The sequence below is a fragment of the Eptesicus fuscus genome, chromosome 22 (genome assembly GCF_027574615.1).
Source record: "Eptesicus fuscus isolate TK198812 chromosome 22, DD_ASM_mEF_20220401, whole genome shotgun sequence".
Taxonomy (NCBI): Eukaryota; Metazoa; Chordata; class Mammalia; order Chiroptera; family Vespertilionidae; genus Eptesicus; species Eptesicus fuscus.
In genome coordinates, this window is record NC_072494.1 from 26,086,036 (window position 1) to 26,104,606 (window position 18,571).

General features: G+C 45.5%; 1 protein-coding gene across 2 annotated transcripts in view; it reads left to right on the forward strand.

Annotated features, from left to right (window-relative positions):
- Positions 1–18,571, forward strand: part of C22H1orf21 (chromosome 22 C1orf21 homolog) — a 185,759-nt gene that overhangs the window by 22,425 nt on the left and 144,763 nt on the right. The window lies entirely within an intron of this gene.

Here is an 18,571-nt window from a genome sequence, read left to right on the forward strand (position 1 = left end):
TTTTTGGGGTGGGGGGTAAAGGGGAAGGAAGGACTGGGGTGTGTAAGGAAACATACCCTGGTTTCCCACCAACTACTCATGGTTGTCAAGGTGCCAAAATGAGCATTATATTTGACATGACTATTCGTGTTTTTCATCAAGTGTAAAGAAGCCTAAGATAGAAAGTAATATATCTTCGCTGCATTGAAGGTCAGGATAAGGTCATGATGAAGTTAGGACAGGACCCAGGGTCTGGGTTTTGCACTGCTCCGGGTGGGTGGATTCCGCCGCTGCTGTGCTAATGGGTATCAGGTGAGGAAGAAGCCAGAACTTTCCGCTCTCAGGCTTTGTAGACCACGAGGTGGGCCACTGGGTCTGGGTCTGGGTTCCCATTTTCACATGTTTACTAACCTGACTCTAATTGGAGTCAGAGATTGTGTTGATTCCCTGAGAACAAGCAACACAAGAAAGAGCAGTTGGAGAATTAATAACTCGACGACAATAACAATGAGATTGGGCCAATAAGAATGAGAAGAGTGTCCTAAATAAAAAAACGTAGCAATTCGGTGTTTCCTTGCTGAGTAGGTGCATGACTCAGTGCACTTAGACATTTAAATTGCTCTATTGAAACGGGGAGCTGTGTGTTAATATTGTGACATCGCAGAGGAGGAGGGTTTATTTTTGTTGGTGGTGGTGATGTATTTGCAGGTCAAACTGAATAAAGCCTGAACGGAAACATCACTTTTCATGAATTAGAGGGACAGGGAATGAACAGAGGAGGTGAGGTAATTTATTCGGGAGCAGCCGCCCTGGGTATGGAGGGTCTGTGCTTGTTGGCAGACCCTGTCCCCAAAGGGACTTCAGTGTCTCAACAGTGGGACCCGTTCTGTCAGTGAGAAAAACCCTGCTCTACTGGGATGTTTATTGACTTGATTTTTTTTCATTTATCACATTATTTTGAACCCAAACCCACAGAGGCTTCTAATTTAGGTCATTTGCCAGGGGTTGGAGCTTCCCTGAATTGAGTTGTAACTTACAGTGTTTGTCACCCAGGAGGAATTTTTATCTGCATTAGATATTTGTGAGGAACGAGGAATCCCTGATAAGCACTTCGGAACAGGCACAGTCCCTGAGCCACTCAGCAGATAGAATGTGAAGGCATGTCCCCCGAAGGCTTTCCCCTCCTTTGGGGATAGTCTGACCTTTGAAAACGCTTGGTCAGGTTTCACTACCTTTTCTCTGGCATCCCAATCTGATGAAGCCTCATGCATACTCAAAATGGCCAATTAGGGTCCTTTGACTGAATTCTGACAATGTTCCATCAGAAAATTTCAGAGCAGAGTCTGTGCCTTGAACACTTGGCTGTTCTCACCGTGACCCAGGGGCTTCAGATGTCCGCAGTGTTTCTCCACTAGGCGACCCAAGCGTTATTTCAGCCGCGAAAGTGAACTCTGGGTGTTTCTAGCATTTCCATTTCCTATTCAGCACTTGTTGGTTTTCGTTCTTACTCCATTTTCAAAGAACGTTTCCTTCGGCGTGTTGTGCGTTGTTGGGATGATGTCAGGTCCACGGTTGGCTACATGACTTGCTGTTGCTTCTTCCTGGTCCAGGTGAGTGACAGCTGAAGGACCAGAAATCTGTTCGGTTTGTCCTTTTCATGAATAGGCTCTTGTGTTGGAATTGGTTCTGCTCTTCTGCCTTTGTAGAATGAAATCACCTCCCCTCAGTCTTGGGGAAGAAGTTCGGGAAATGAGGCAGGAATGGAATGGATGTGGGTGTAGACTGTGGGCTTGAGATAGGGGATGGGAAGACAGCAGGAAATGACCCGTGGGTGGATTTTTAAAATAACCCCCCTTTCAGGGATCATCCTTGGAATAAAGAGGTCCATATTGGATCTTGGCGAATTAAAACAGAAAGCATAAGAAGAAAGTGATCTTTCCCAAACTAGCATAACTCCCTCAGTCATGCATGAGAAGTTTTTTACAGCCCACCAATTAATAACTCGGTGCAGACTGAGCACTGTGGTCCCCACGCCCACCCCATTGCCTGGTTCCCTGCAGGCCTGGACACATTCGTGCAGAATTGAATTAAATGTGACTCCGCGGCCTCGGGTCCTCATTGTTTCATTTCCCTCCTCTGCGGGTTACTGAGTAATATCTTCCCATTCTAAGCTCTACTCTCAGTTGACTTTGTTCTTGTTTTTGCCCTTTCTCAAGCCGCACTGCAGAGTAGCTACCCACAGAAGAGAATCAAAACATTTATATAAGTTTGTATCATGGCAGGGAAAGACAAATAGCAGAATAGGGATAAAGTGTGAAAATTTGGCAAACTTAGGAGAAATAAAAGTGATAGACTATGGAGAAGAAAGTGTAGGGACAAGAGGAAAGTTTTTTTCCCCCCAATGAAATAGAAATAAAATGTCTGTTTTTATAATTTAAGATTCTATTTAATAAACACACTGCAAGATTATTTTTATTTAAGACTTTATTATTCTTGTCAGCAAAAGAAAAAAGAACTATATTAAATAAAAGATCTATGCATAGTTTGTTTATCTACAAAATATGGCTTTGGAAGCAATGACCTGATCGCTATGCCTGGTTCGGCGAAGAGGTTTCAGGGAGTTAGAAGGGATATGCTGAGGTCCAGGGTGTTTTAGGTGGATATCATGGATTTTATACTTTCATCATGACTTTTGAACATGTTGAATGGCTTTGATCATATCCATAATAGCCCAAGAACTGTCTTGGAGCCGACCTCTGATTTGATGTGCAAAGTTGAAACAAAAATGAAAGCCAATTCATTTCCAAATGCGCATATTTCTGTAAACTGAAACGAATCACAGCCAATTTTATGCGGATGAAGGCGGCTAATGGTAAATGACAGTGTTGAATGAGAACGTACCAGTTTTCAGATTTTTCTTCTCACACGTACTTTGGATTAATTCTGTCTGATGTAGTGAAAGGCTGATTTGCCAAAAATATTTCTCACCTTAAATCTCTGTGTCAACTAGACTTTGTTTCTCTCAGGCAATTCTAAAATCCTACAAATATCATATAAATGAAATATTTCCCATTTGGAGAACATGCCCTATTGATTCTCTGTATTTTATTGCCTTTTTTTGGTTCCAATATGTACGGAGGCTTAAACATGAAGACCTGTGCCTTATGGGAAGGTTTCTGATCAAATGCAGGAGGCACTGAGGCCCCATCTGGTTCTCCGGTTTGGGCTTTAGCTAGGCTTAGAAAGCCTGCTGGCTCCTCCCGCCTCTCGAGGTCTCTTCCCCAACGGACAAGGAGGCAGGACATTATTCCCTTATTTATGGTTACAAAATAAATAAGAATTTTTTTTTTTTCTCGACAGTGTGGCTACTGGGCAGCTTTTCATGCTACTTTCGAATTACAGTGTGGAGGGTTCGATGCTATCTCTTTCCTAAAGTCAACGTAACTGAAAGTTCCTGGTTATAGGGATTTCTTTCTAAATGCCACATCCTGAGCTTGTTGTGTGAGAACACCAGGTTCTGGGTGGCTCAGAGCATATGCGATGCCCTCCTGGTGCTCATCCTGGAGTTGGGACACCCAAAACGGCAGAGAGACCATGCACATGTAGAAACTACTTTTTATGGCTGTTCTTCATCGAATAAATCTCAAAGAGAACTGAGCAAAGAGGCTTTCCCATCTATGTTGCCTTCCTTTATTGTGCAAGGACAGATGGCTTTTTAATGGGGTGGATTCTACGGCAAAGGTGACAGCATTGGCTGCTTTTTATCTCTCTCTATAAAAGCCTAATATGCAAATTGTGCCCATGGGAGTTTGACCAATCGCTCCCTATGACGTGTGCTGATCACCAGGGGGCAGCGCAGAATGAAGGGAGGCTTCGGCCAGCAGCCGGCAGCTGGGGAAGGGAGGCCCTGGTCGGCAGCTGGAAGGCCCCGATCGGCCCTGATTGCCTGCCAGGCCTAGGGACCCTATCCTTGCATGAATTTCGTGCACCACACCTCTAGTATTTCTATGTTTTAGTTTAGTTATTCTACTTCCTTAATCCCCCCGTTTTTTCCCCATATTCCTGTCAGATAAAACAAGGATTTCCTTACAAAACTTAGAAGCCAGGTTTAGTGACCGGAGGAAGACAGCACTACACCCGAGGGTGTCAGCCCTGGCAATGGTCAGCAGGCCAGCAGTGGGCTTTCTTGGATACACCACAAGTTACAGACTCGGAGTAATGTGAATGTGTCTCCTCTCTTGGGAACCTCTTGATTGGTGTTGAACCCTTAGGGGAAGTCTCATACACGACAAATGATGCTTAGGTACTTACTTGTCTGTTTTTTAAAGAAACACATTAATGGAGAAAAGAAACCAGAACAAAAATGGCAGAGGGATTGAACGATGAAACTGGGAGGTGTTAAACTCCAGAGATGCCTTCCATCAGGCTCTGCCTCCTTCTCTTAAAGGCAGTCTGCAAGTCTACCCTGAGATTCCCCGTGGCCAGGCGAGAGGAAGAAATGTCCTCAGTGGCGAGATTCAGTTCTAAGATATAAATACATCTTTGCGCAGGTACCGCTGTTGCTCCCACCCGGGGAGAGATTTCTCCCTGGGAAGGCACACTGAGTGATGCCAGTGTAACTGTGCTTGGGGAAATCCAGATTTCTCCCCAGGCCTTTCTAGAAATAATGCCGTTGATGAGTGCGGTCAGGGAGCGATGCAAGACATCATGTTCTACACGTCGGGAGGGATTAACTCTCGGGATACAGTCATCTAAAACCCTGCGAGCAAGCAAAAGCATCTAATCTCCGCTGTCCCCCCTGTTGTCTCTCTGGTGGACTTGTGTTACTGGGGGGAACCCGCAGCGTCCACCATGAGTAGTTTCTTAAAATCTTCCAGCGAAGGTGTGACTGGGGGTTCATGCATGATGTGACGGACATATCTATGTAGATGTATGACCAAATGTACGTGGGAGAGATGGTTAAAATCCTGACATTTGTCAGCAAAGCTCCATCGGGGAAGCTCATCCTGGTAGAAATTATCCAGCGCACTTGCAGCCCGTTGTTGACTTTATTTGAACCAAATCACAGAGTTTTCATGATGGTCAAAGGAATGGAGTGAGGCAGCTGCTTTGGATCAGGAGAGACATCCTGTATGGACAGCTGAGTGATGCCAGGGTTGACACTCTTTTTCGGTTCACGAAAGCGTTTGAAACCTGTAGGCGGCTGCTTTCTCGTCCCCGCCGGCTGCAGAGCGTGGCAGGCGATCTCGGAAGCAGTTCTGGTCAGGCCTGAGTTACGGGAGGAGCACGTTTCCGAAGAAAAGCGCCCAGGAACCTGAGCTGAGTCTGTGGACTTGGATGGCTGTCTCACTGACCACCAGTTTATAGCGAATACCCACAGGGAATCTTGGAGAGGGATGTAGGAAGTGAAGTGGGAGGGTGTGTCATCTTTGCCTTCCTCCCAGAGCCTTGTGAAGAAGTATCTGTGCCCTTGAAATATGGTCCCGTGTGTGACTCTGTGTGCGTGTGACTGTGTGTGTTGCGGGGGTGGGGGTTGGGGGAAGGGGGGCATCTTCAAGCCACTTTTTCCACCACCTACCCTTTTCGAGAGAAGTCACAAGGAAGGGAGGAAGGAGGAGTCTCAGAGTCAGAGGAGGGGCGAGGGAAGGGACGGTCACTCTGCCTTATTTGCCTAGTTCCCTGAAAAAAGCCCCCTTGGGACTTGTATGCATGCATATCAGCATGACCCGTGGACACAGACAGTAGGGGGTGAGGGCCTGTGCTGGGGGGTGAGAGTGGCCAGGGAGAGGTCAATGGGGGGAAAAGGAGACATATGTAATACTTTAAACAATAAAGAATTAAATAAACACACACACACACACACACACACACACACACACACACACGTGTCCTTGGGTATGCATCACAGTTGCTTTCTCCTTCCTCCCAGGTAAGTCCGTCAGCCATTGTGGACCTGCTTGTGTGATTATTAATAATAACCTTATATTTTTGTACAGCCTGAGAGATTTTTTTTTTTTTTTGCATTTGAATATGTGGCTTCAGAGCTGCAGAGTCTAATTGTGTCTTTTCCTACCTCCCCACAGCCTCACACTAAACACAGAAGTTAATAGTTGCTCAGTAAATGCATATTGAATTAATTTGATTCTCGACCCTGGGAAACTATTCTTGAGCTGCTTCTGGAAGAGAGAGTAAACATCACTCAGCAGACCCTTCACAGAGTACTGGTCATACTGTGGGAACGACTGTGTCTGTGGGCACTAAGCCTTGACCACGTACACTGGAACTAACTGAGGAGTCCTTTAGGTGGAAAATTGATGTTGAAAAGGAAAAATCAGAAAGCCTAACCAGCCTGGCCGGTGTGACTCAGTAGTTGAGCATTGACCTATGGACCAGGAGGTCACGGTTCGATTTCCTGTCAGGGTACATGCCAGGGTTGCGGGCTCGATCCCCAGTGGGAGGTGGTGTGCAGGAGGCAGCCGATCAATGATTCTCTCTCATCACCAATTTTCTATCTCTCTCCCCCCTCTTCCTTCCTCTCTGAAATCAATAAAAATACATTTTTTGAAAAGCCTAACCAAACTATGAATTTGGCAGTAAATGTTCCAATTCCATGGTTTGTTTTTATGATCTTACATAGCTTTACTTAGAATCCTAGATCGACTTGCTTTTTTTGCTAATATTTGTTCTTTTGTTAAAATCTGAGAAAACCATGTGTAAGTTTTATGTCTTAGGAGCTAAAACTGATGCTTCCCACCCTGGCCGGTGTGGCTCAGTTGGTTGGGCATCATCCTGTGCACCGAAGGTTGCCAGTTCGATTCCTGGTCAGGGCACATTCCCGGATTGCAGGCTCGATCCCAGTAGGGGCCATGCAGGATGCAGCCAGTCAGTGTTTAGCTCTCACAGAGATTTCTCTCTCTCCCTCCCTCTTCTTTCTTCTCTCTCTAAAGATCAATTTAAAAAAACCACAAAACTGATGCTTTCCATTCCTAGTTTATTGGTTCTTTGGGCCACCTTTGCCTCATTTATGTAGGTTTCTTCTTGTCTGTGTGGAGGGAGAGTGAATCGCCTTTGCCTCCATTATTTCATTTTTCAACATTTGAGCTACTTTATTTTGTTAGGTCAGAGGTGCATTTGGCAAAGATGAATACTTATTAAACCACATGCTGGTCATTAGATGGGCCATGTGTGTGATTTTGGGCTTCCTGGAACTTTAATTTTCAAAATGATGACATACATTTTATGGTTCTTCCTAACCCCCACCCAGACATGGCTTTGTGCTAGGCACTGCAGATACAGCAGTGAGCTTGACCATGGAGTAGAGTGTGAGGTGCTGTATTCGAGTCGGGCATGAGTGTCTTCATGTGTTTAAAGGACACAACTCAGGAATACAGGATCCCCCTGTGAGCGTGGCTCCTAATCAGTGGTGTGACCGTGAAAAACAGGTAGCCTCTTTGGACCTACTTTCCTTGCGTCTCGTGACCTGATACCAGTCTAGACAAGTTTTCAAACCTCAGTGCCCATCAGAATTGCCTAGGAGACGGATGGAAATGACAGTTCCTGGGCTTTATCAACACGTCCTCTGGCACTAGGTCTGGGGTGGAGCCCAGGAATTTGCTTTTTTGGGGGGGCCTGTTCTGTTCTAATGTAAGTATTCTGTGGACCACACGGTCAGAAACACCTGGTCACTGTTTTCGGAACCATGGGAGGTGACCCATTAATGAGTCCTGAGGTCAATTTGATGGTTTTTGGAAAGCCTTTCAAAAAATGAAATAGAAAACATCAGGGGCCGCCTGCAGCAAAGAGAAGTAAAATGAGCAAGGCACCATGTACATTCCTAGGTGTCTGTGACAGCAGTGCCCACTTCCAGGAGCCCAGTAGACTAGTGTGCCTACCCTCGCCCACTGACCTGCATGTGAGAATGGGAGATTGGGAATTCCTCATTTCCCGGAGCGCTGGTTATTTCAAGAAGGCGAATCTCCCCGGGGTAGGGGCTTGAAGACGGAGAGGTGCCACCTGCACGGCTCCGGAAGTGCTGATCCCATCGTGGCCAGGAAAACTTTTCCTTGGTGACAATACAGAGTAGGAAGATCCTTCCATAGAGTATGGAGTCTTCTCCCTGGAACATAATAGGAAACCCTGCTCCCTTCCACTTGCTGAAAACAACTTGGATAACACAGAAATAACAGTCCCAGGCCAAAAAGGTTGCCAGGGACAAACTACATCTTCACGGCAGCAAAGTCATCTTCCTTAAAGAGATGATTTATTGCAAGGAGGCCTAGAGGGTTAGCTGGTTATTCCTGATAAACTGATCTCTCTCTCTCTCTCTCTCTCTCTCTCTCTCTCTCTCTCGCTCTCCTACTATCTGCTCAGTACATATCTTTTGGCTGAATGCTCTCTAAAGCCACTTCAATTCTAAAATGCTAAATAAGGCTTTTCTTTTATTCATTCAATCATGTTTCCCTTGAAGGAATCATATAATCTAATATTCTCATCCATCACAGTGAAGGGTTTTAATTTATGGGAACAATAATGGGAAAAGAATACAGTTTTGTAAAAATTAATCAGCATGTTAGTTTAGAGGGCAGTTGGCAGAAATCACTAATTTAATTTATTATAGATACACGTATGTATGCGTTCACATGGGAAACATTGGCCTCAAAGTAGCTTTGGTGATTTTGTATTAATTCCAAAGATCTTGGCATTGCTCGAAAACACGTGAAGAATAAGAGTATCCGCCACCTAACATCTTGTGAACGCTTTTTTAAAATTTTGCCTTCAGAGTCTCATTGTGATCCTCATTTGGAAAACCAGTTTTGTTATTTTAATGGTCACACCTCAATTTTATGGAAACCAGCATTACTCAACATGATTACCTACCTTATTTGGCCAGCTTGGCTTTGAACGCCTTTTGGTTGCTTCCCAGAATCAAACCCATCCTCATAGAATGACAGTTCATTGTCCTGAGCCCTTGAAATGGGACAGAGCCTCAGGGCAGTCCCGAAAGAGGGGTTTCAGTCACAATCAGCATCCCTCTTCATTGTGCCACTGGAACAAGCGAACACTCCAAAATGCCGAGATTTCTGAAGCATTTGTCTTAAGACAAAACTTGGTCACACTCACTCGGTTTTGATCGACAAGTTGCCAATAAAGTGTCCGGAAAAGAGATGGGAATTAGTCCGGTTTATCGAGTGACAAGGACCCGTGGATGCGGCCATTCCGGCTGCTCTGTTTTCCGCCTTCACGCTTGCAGTTCAGCTGAGAGCGATGCTTGAACAGGAAGAGGGAGGGTGACGGCCTAGGCAAGGCAGGGCATGCTACAACCGCGGGGGATTATCGTCAAAGCCCTCTGCCGTGAAAAGAAAAGCTGCATATGAAGAATATGGCCTTTGCAGCATAAAGAGAAACAGTCAAAATTTAGAGCTGCTTCCATAGCGACAATGCTATTTTTCAAGTACAATTAGATCCTAAGTACCGCTCCCACCCCCCAAAGACACGAACGTGGCAAGCAGCGCTCAGAGTGGTTAGGGCATACTTTTCATTACATTTTTTTCCCCCCCTGAGGGACCACTGGTTGGTTTTAGATGACTAATAAGGTAAAATGTTCTACACATAATAAACCTCAAAAATGAGGACTTCAGGATGGTTATCTTGATGAAAGCAGTTTAAGCAGGGATTTTAAGTGGGGGGTTTTTTAACAGTTCTCACGAGAGGAATTCTTGGCATTTATGCATAATCCAATTTTAGATCTTTGAGCTCACAATTTAAAATGATCAAGTAAAAGAAAAGCTTCCGATACCCGTGTGATCCTTGGAAGGTTCAGATAATTTCATCTGCACGAGGCAGCTTCCAACGTCAGCATGCTGGAGTCTCCGTTTCGCTCTGTCCCTGGCCACCGAGGTTGCCACCTCCCATGTTGGAGAAGTGGGAGCCAGTGTTTTCTTAGTCAGTGTCTGGGTGAGAAACCACCAGGCGAGTTTGGGCGGAAGATCAAACGGGTGGTTTTGGAATAAGGCCAGGTCTGGGGACAAAGCATTGTCATGCCCTGTGTGGGGGGACCAGCAGAACCCTCGGGTGGCCTTTCCGCCGTCCCGGGGTCTGTGGTTCAGGAGTTGCTTAAGGGGGTGACAGTGGCCTCTGAGAATGGCACCCCAGCCTCCACTCACCACACCGCCCAAGCCCTCACAGTGGGGGATGGTGTGGACTGTTTGCCCCTCTGCCTGAGGGCGGGCTGACCCTTCTGGAAACGTTGGCTCATGGGTCCCGTCTCCTTCGTGGCTTGGTGGCAACGGAGACGTTGGTCCACCACTGAGATGATTCAGAGGAAAGAGCCTCTGACTTCTCCTTTCCCGCTCACCCTGGGAACTGCTGGGCTCCGCTGTCTGAGCTCACTTAGGTTTCGGGCTTGGGAAATGGCTCTCAAACTGCTCCGGCCAACCTCAGAAATTGTGCTCAGGAGGTCGCTGTAGTTGGAGAGTGCCTTTCTTCTGCATGTTCATGAATTTCGCACATAGATTTTCCTCATTTAGTGTGAAAACCTGCAGGCCACGCGTGAGGCTGGGGGCACTGAGCCCATTTGCCGAGGCTCAGTGAGGGGTCGGGGGCCTATACTGGCCACACAGCACGTCTTGGGGAGACCACACTGATTCACTGGGCCATGCCATGTCCCTTTCATGTCCTGTCATTGTCGGTTTGGTTATAACAGCATCAGAATTATTTTATTAGAATGACCATATGTTTTATTACAAAAGTCCAGCACCCTGCTGTCTTTCTATTGCATAACATGTCCCTGGGGTCTGTCTGTTGTCGGGTGCTACTGAAGAGGTGAATCAGTTTTATTCACTTGTTTACATTTTTCAATTAGAATTGACATACAGTATCCTATCAGTTTCAGGTGTGCAGCACAGTGATTAGATATTTATATAACTTGCGAAGTGATCACCCCAATAAGTCTAGTACCCACCTGACACTGTACTCCGTATATAGTTATTACAATGTTATTGACTGTATTCCCTCCGCTGTACTTCACATCCTTGTGATTATTTTCATACCTGGCAACTTGTACTTCTTCACCCCTTAACTCTTTTTCACCCAGCCCCTCAACCCCCCTCCCATTTGGCGGCCATCAATTTGTTCTCTGTATCGATGAGTCTGTGTGGATGAATCTTATAATGAAGGAAGCAGAATGGGCATCAGATTGTTCTGGATCTGTCCGCAGAAAGCCCAGCACAGGCACGCATCACTGTATGATCTTGGGCTTTTAATCTTTCTGAGCCTGAGCTTCCTTCGGCTCCTTAAGACATTAGGGAGGAATGTAACGTCTTTCTGACTTGCTTTTGGTGACGATTAAGTGAGAAAACACATGTATAACATGGTATCTGGCACATAAGTCCTCAATAAATGGTGGCAAGTAATCAAATGTTTTTGGACGTTAGCTACTCTGTTTCTTGGGTTGGTGTTTGTGGGGAAATAACTAGTTAACAGTTTACCAAACAGGACGTACCGGATACTCCATGGAATCATAAGAGGTTAGAACCGTGGTCGGCAAACTGCGGCTCGCGAGCCACATGCGGCTCTTTGGCCCCTTGAGTGTGGCTCTTCCACAAAATACCACGGCCTGGGCGAGTCTATTTTGAAGAAGTGGCGTTAGAAGAAGTTTAAGTTTAAAAAATTTGGCTCTCAAAAGAAATTTCAATCCTTGCACTGTTGATATTTGGCTCTGTTGACTAATGAGTTTGCCGACCACTGGAATAAAAGATCTCATGCATTCATTCTGGAAATATTTATCGCACGCTTACTACATACCAGGCTCCCGAGATACATCAGTGAAGGACGCAGGCAACTCCCCGGAGTATACACTGTAGCTGGGGACATGGACAGTGCATAGCAAACACAGTAAATAAGTCTGTTATGTTCAATTAGAGTTGGGAAGTGGGAAGAATCCTGGAAAAAAAGAAAGAAGAAAGGGCGTTTAATTTTAAATGAATCTAATTGGAAGGGAAACATTTAGTCAACGATTTGATGGTAACAGTTAGCCAAGTAGCAGTTTGGAAAAAGAGCATTTCAGGTGGAGGACAGCCACTGCAGAGAGAGACCAGCGCGGCTGGAGGGCGCTGAGCAAAAGGCAGAGCAGGAGTGAGCACACTGGGCCAGAATATGTAGAGGCCTGGGGGCCGCTGTCCGGCCTGGGTTTTCACTCTGAGCGGGAAGGTGAAGGGGGAGTTTAGAGCAAAGGTATGACATGATTTCAATGATTTCAATGTTGTTTTGTTTTGGTTTCAGGTTAGTGGTTAGACAATCACATACTTTGCACAGTGTTCCCCTCAGCATTTCCAGTACTCCAACCGGCACCCTCCATATGTAGTTATCACAGTATTATTGACTATATTTCCTGTGCTTTACTTACTTCCCTGTGACTGTTTCATCACTACCCATTTGTGTTATTCCCTTCACCTTTTTCACCCAGTGCCCCAACCCCCTTCCCTCTGGCAATCACCAGTTCCCTCTCTTCGTCTATGAGTCTGTTTCAATTGTGTTTATTTTGTTGTTCAGATGCCACATATAAGTGAAATCATATAGTATTTGTCTGACTTCGTTTTCATAGGATCTCTCTGACCGCTGCTCCCAGAGCAGTGGAGAAGAGCGTATCTTGGAGGTCACCTTTAACCCCTCATGTCAGAAGGAATTTGGAATCAGAGCTTGAATCCTGGGTCTGCTGCCATACCATGGGCGGTGGGGGGGACGTGGTCCGAGATCCCAAAGTTTAGGAAATCTTCAGCAGTCTTGAAAATATCCTATTTCTCTCTGAGTGCCAAGATTTAGGTTCTTTGTATCTATGAGTCTGTGTGCAAGAAGGGAAAAAAGTACTGATTCCATTTTTTTTTTTTACCAGGAATGTATCTTTGAGGGATGAATGTATTTTTGTGCCCAAAATTACTTTTGGTCTATATTTGTCCATGTAGCTCTGGATATATAGATTGGATACTTCAAATAAGAAATGAGGTTTCACACAAATGAGGTTGCTTGTGATATTTTCTTAGAAGTTCTCCAGGTCTGGTTAACTGAGGAGTTACCTGTCAAGCAGTTGTGGAACCAGAGTACATCAGTGATGTGAAAAAGGGAGGTATGGGAAAATAGGTCATTTTTATCTAAAGAAAGGTGGCATTTCTAAGGTATTGAATTTTAGACAATTAGGAGAAAAAAAATAAGTTAGCTTGCTGGGGTTCCTTCCCATGAGGCCCTCTCATTTTTAACCCTGGTCAACCACTCCGCCTGCCCGTCTTTCTGCTCTGGAGAAGCCCCCAAATGTCTTACTTGGCATCAGATGTGTCCTTCCTGTTGCTTAATGTGAAGTTATCAAAAGTAAGTTAATGCCTTAAAAAAAAAACCCACAAAAATGCTACAAAGTAAAAAAACACATTTTCTCCTTTAATTCTAATTTTCTAAGAATTTTTAAGCCCATGATTTTTTTTTTTTTTTAAATAAGAAGACCTGTAATAAAGATTGATCATTACTCAGATGCCAAGGGAGAATGGGTGATTATCTAATTTTTGGATTATCTTGGTCTTTCTACTTCTTTTCTGTCACTTCCCTACATTGTAACCCTACTCCTTCTATGCTTGGGCTGAAAGAGGAAGAGACAGGATTCATTCATATGTGTCCCTTTGAGCCATGAACGTCACAGTTTCACCATTTGTTTTTTTCTTTTTGGTGCATTTTCCCCCTGACCTGCAATTACCCTTTGGTTTGAATTGCATTCTTGAGGTGTTGGATCAAAAATTGGCCATGGGAAAAATAAAATTACTTCAGTCTTTTAAATAAAACAATACTTGATGTCAGCTAGCATTAGGCAATTTTATTATGTTTCTGATAATTTTTAATATAAAATTCCTTCTCCCTTTCTACCACTCCAGTTTACAAGGAAGCTGATTTAACAGAATGCCTGGTTTAGAAAGATTGATCATTATTCGGATGTAAGGATTGTGGACTTAACTGAATAGGCAAGGGGAAATCATTGAGTTTTTTTGAGTAGGAGGGTGACATCAACAAAGCTGTCCTTTAGGAAGATTAATCTGACAAAACTATGTAGGATTAGTGGGGAGAGAAGTGAGGAAATAAATATCACATAGACCTTTAATGGAACCTCCTACGTGGGATAGAAATTTATTCTGCAATATCCTTTATAGTGGATGCCTGAACACACCCAGGAAGAGGAAGTTCACTACCTCCTGACACAGCTCCCTCTATCCCTTCTTCCTCCTTCGTTTCCTCCTTCCTTCCTCTCCTCTTACTCATCCATTCACCCATCCACCTACCTATCCACTCACTTATTCACCAGTCTATCCACCCATTCACCATCCATATACCCATCCATCCATCCATCCATCCACTCACCTATCCACCTGCCCATCCACTCAACCCATCCACCTATTCACTCATCCATCCATCCCATCATTTCTTAAGCATTTCCTATATGCCACTTACTAGACTAGGTGCTAAGAGTATAATGTTGAAAACAAGGTTGTCCTGCCCTTGAGGACCTCACAATCTTTAATGGCCACAAGTCCATTATTGAATCACTGAGGCCCGATGCATGAAATTCGTGCAAGAGTAGGCCTACCTTCCCCTGGCTGCCGGCACCGGCTTCCCTCCGGCACCTGGGACCTGGGCTTCCCTCCGGCACCTGGGACCCGGACTGCTTCCTTCGGGCCGCCCACAGGCACCTGGGACCCAGGCTGGCTTCCCTCTGGCCCTGGCTTCGTCAGAAAGGACGTCAGAATGACGTCAGACGTCTGGTCTGATTAGCATATTACCCTTTTATTATTATAGATTTTTATTATTGGAAGATTCCTTTTTCCTTAGCTTGAGTCAAAAGCTGATTCCTTCGAGACCCTCTCCTATTCGCCCTACTTTTCTAATTATTTCTTGTAAAACAGACCAAATGTTCTTTCATGTGATCGCTTTTATCATTTTAAAAATTGGACCATGGAGCCTCTTAACTCTTCTTTGGGAAAATGTATTTCCTTTAGAAGGTTCTCATAAGGCAGGGGTCTTAAAATGTAAGGACTTGGAGCTGATTGAGACTTTGGAAGTCATTTTGAATTCATATCTCAACCCTCATCGCTTTCCGGGTAACAGCTGAGTCACAAATAAGTTGTGACTTGCCTAAGATCACAGAGCTAGTTAGTGACAAAACTAGGACAAGAACTCAGGCTTTAGGTGTCCAGACTTGCAAGACTAGTGTGTTCTCAAACCTTCTCTCCTGATAAGCCTTGCCAAATGTCCTGCAAGTTTTTGCTATCATAAAATGTGGAACCAGAAGTCAAATGTGGTATCTCAGATGAGTTCTGACCTTGGCAGAGAGCTTTGATGAGAGTTAATAAGGGCCACTATTAGCAGAATGTGCCAGGCTTCATGCCAACCCCATCACCTCCATTTCTCATCAGTTGTCCCAACAATCCTTACACCCGGATGGGTTTAGTACTCCCGTTTCTAATGGGGAAGCTTCACGTAGGAGTGAAGTCGTTTTCAGTCCATAGCCATAGAGCTAACAAGTAAAAGGACTGCAAGTCAGACTGAGGGCTGTCTGACTTCAAGGTCACAGAGGGCCATTACTTACTGCAATTTCTTAATTATGAATGGATTTTCATGAAGTTTGCATTCACTGAAATATAGTGTTTGAGAGCATGTGTTGAGTTTGTAGTCATCCTGACTTGATGCATTTTTTAAAAACCTAAATAGTAGTCTTTATTTTTCTTTCTTTTAAACTCTTAGTTTTGGCTGGTCTCATTTGTGGAGTCAAGGCTTGTGAATGGGGCCTGACCACTTGGGTGTGACTGCTGGCTCTAGCCCATGCGATTGGGTGAGTGGAGCATCAGTGTTCTTAGATGTCAATCAAGATCACTTTTACTCCTATGAATCAGGAGTCCTGGTTCGATTCTTAATCAGGGCACATGCCAGGGTTTCGGGCTTGATTCTTGGTGGGGGGCATGCAGGAGGCAGCCGATCGATGAGTCTCTCTCATCATTGATGTTCCTATCTCTCTTTCCCTCTCCCTTCCTCTCTGAAATCAGTAAAAATATATTTTAAAAATATTAGTCTTACTGACCTCAGAGTGAAGGTGAGATTAAATGACACAGTGTATGTGGGAGAGTATTGTAAATTGGCAAATTAGTGCTAACCCTAATGGTTTAAAATGTGGATTAGGACCTGCCTTACCCCTGGGCTCCAGCTGACCTGCTCCTGTCTGTATTTGCCTTAACTCAGTTTTTCCTGCTCCTGGGAATGTCCCCTCCTTCCCCTCCTCCACCTCTCAAAATGACAAAGATGTTGGAAGGGACAGAGACCAAGGGCAGAGCCAAGGAGAAGTTGTGGCCATGTGCAATGAAGATCTCCAAATCGTTACCCAAGCTTGAATGAACTCTTGGGTTATTGTTAAGTCAGGGTGACTCATCAGAATAGTGCTCTTATTTGTCTATTCATCCAAAACTGACCAGGATTTCTTCAGGAGCCTCCTAACTGGCGTTCTTCCACTCTCCCTCTCCAGTGTATGCTGCACACACAGCCAGTGTTCTTTTAAAAAGCCTGTGTGCTCAGGTAGCTGCCCTGCTGTAAGCCCTCTGCAGCAGCCCCATTGCTCCAGAGGAGGAGTCCTCCACGGGTCCTCCACCCTGGTGCTTGGCCCTCTCACCTCCTGGGGTGCGTACTACCTAATTCCAGCCCACAGGCCTTCTAGGTCTCTGTGCCCTGCATCTTCCTGCCTCAGAGATTTTTTTTTAGAAGTATGTTTTTATTGATTTCAGAGAGAAAGGGAGAGAAGGATAGAAACATCAATGATGAGAGAGAATCATTGATCGGCTGCCTCCTACACGCCACGCCCCCCACTGGGGATCAAGCCCACAACCCAAGCACGTGCCCTGACCGGGAATTGAACCATGGCCTCCTGGTTCATAGGTTGATGTCAATCATTGAGCAACACTGGCCAGGCCTGCCTCAGAGATTTTACACAGGCTCTTTCTTCTTTCAGAAGCGTCCTTCCCCCAATCTTGATTCTTGGCTTAAGTGTCATTTTCTCCAAGAAGTCTTCCCTAATGTCCCCTCTCCTTGCTTCAGGTGCTTCTCCTTTGTAACTCTGATCGTTCTTTGTGTGATTACTTGATTTATGCCTGTCCCTCTCACAAAACACTAAGTTCCCTGAGGGCAGGGACCGTGTCTTGTGAAGACAGGCGCATAGGTGCTCAGCACAGTGCCTGACGCATTGTGGATGCTCAGTAGATAATGGCCACAGAAACAGAAGTATGAATGCATTCATTCCACTGACACTAGGGAGACCCTCCAGTGTGCAGGGGCTCGGAGCCCACCAGCTCGCAGGCCACTCAGGGGATCCGCCAGGTGAAGGAGCCGCGGGAAGCTGTCTCCTTTGCCAGCAGAGCCAGACTGCAGTCCTCAGGGAGTGGGAGGATGGGGTTCCCGGGTCTGTGGTGGGGCTGGCGAAGGGGTCTCAAGAAGGTCACATTTAAGCCGAATCCAACTCTTCCTTTGCTATTTTCACCTCCGGGCGTCAGACAACCACATACCCTGCCCGACTCTTGACTCTAAGTGAACCAGACTTTTCCTGCTCACCAAGAACTCTGTCAAAAACAGGATAATTTGACATGGTTTCCTAGTGAATTCTTGATAGTGCCTGGTATTTACAGAAATCGGCTACAGCCCCTTGTAAGCTTGGACAGAATTCTGTCTGTTGGTTTAGTTTCCTGGATCTATCCTATTTGGAAAAAAAAAAAAAGAACAAATACACTCTGACCTGCCTCCTTTCGTTTGCAGAAACTTCTCTCCCTCTTTGTGGGTCCCCAGAGATTTCTGAGAGGCTTCCTGGTCAGGACCCCCTTCGGTGTGCTGGGTGGCTTTCGTTTTTTCTTATGTTATGTTGCTTTTCACTTCTCACCAGCAGGCTCCAGGAGGCAGTTGTGGGGAGAGGAGCCCCGGAGTGGAGCTGGAGACCTGGAACAATCTCGGGCTCTGTGATCGTGGGGGTGTTATTTCACCTTCCTTGGCTTTGGCTCCCCCTCTGAAATGAATGAACTCAGTGTCTCCCCCCAGCTCCTGGAATCAGGAAGCTCCACCTCCTTATACAGTGACCCTCCAGCTCCCAAATAGAGGCTGTTTGTCTCTGCCGTCGGTTTGAGGAGCGTGCCTCTGACCTTTTCCATCTTTCCCATCATCCTTGCTTGGAAAAACCTCTTGGATTTTCTTTCTTCTCTTCCTGTCTGCCCCCCAGATGTAGCCCATTTGGGACATGGCCATCCTAACATTTTTACAGGTTTGAACAACTCTTGGGCAACGACCTTGCTTGTCTACTTGACTTCAGGGCTGGAGCAATCAACGCCGCATCTAAAACAGGGTCAAGTGGTCCAAGTCAAACAGGATCAAATCCTGACTCAGCTGTGTGTCCTCTGCCTCGATGCTTCACCTGTCTGAGTCTCAGTGTCCTTGTCTGTAAAATGAGGATGATCCTAGGTTCCAATTCTGCGGGCATCATGGTGTCAGTACCTCACTGAGCAGTCATGCACGCACAGTGAGCACTGGTTCAAAGCCA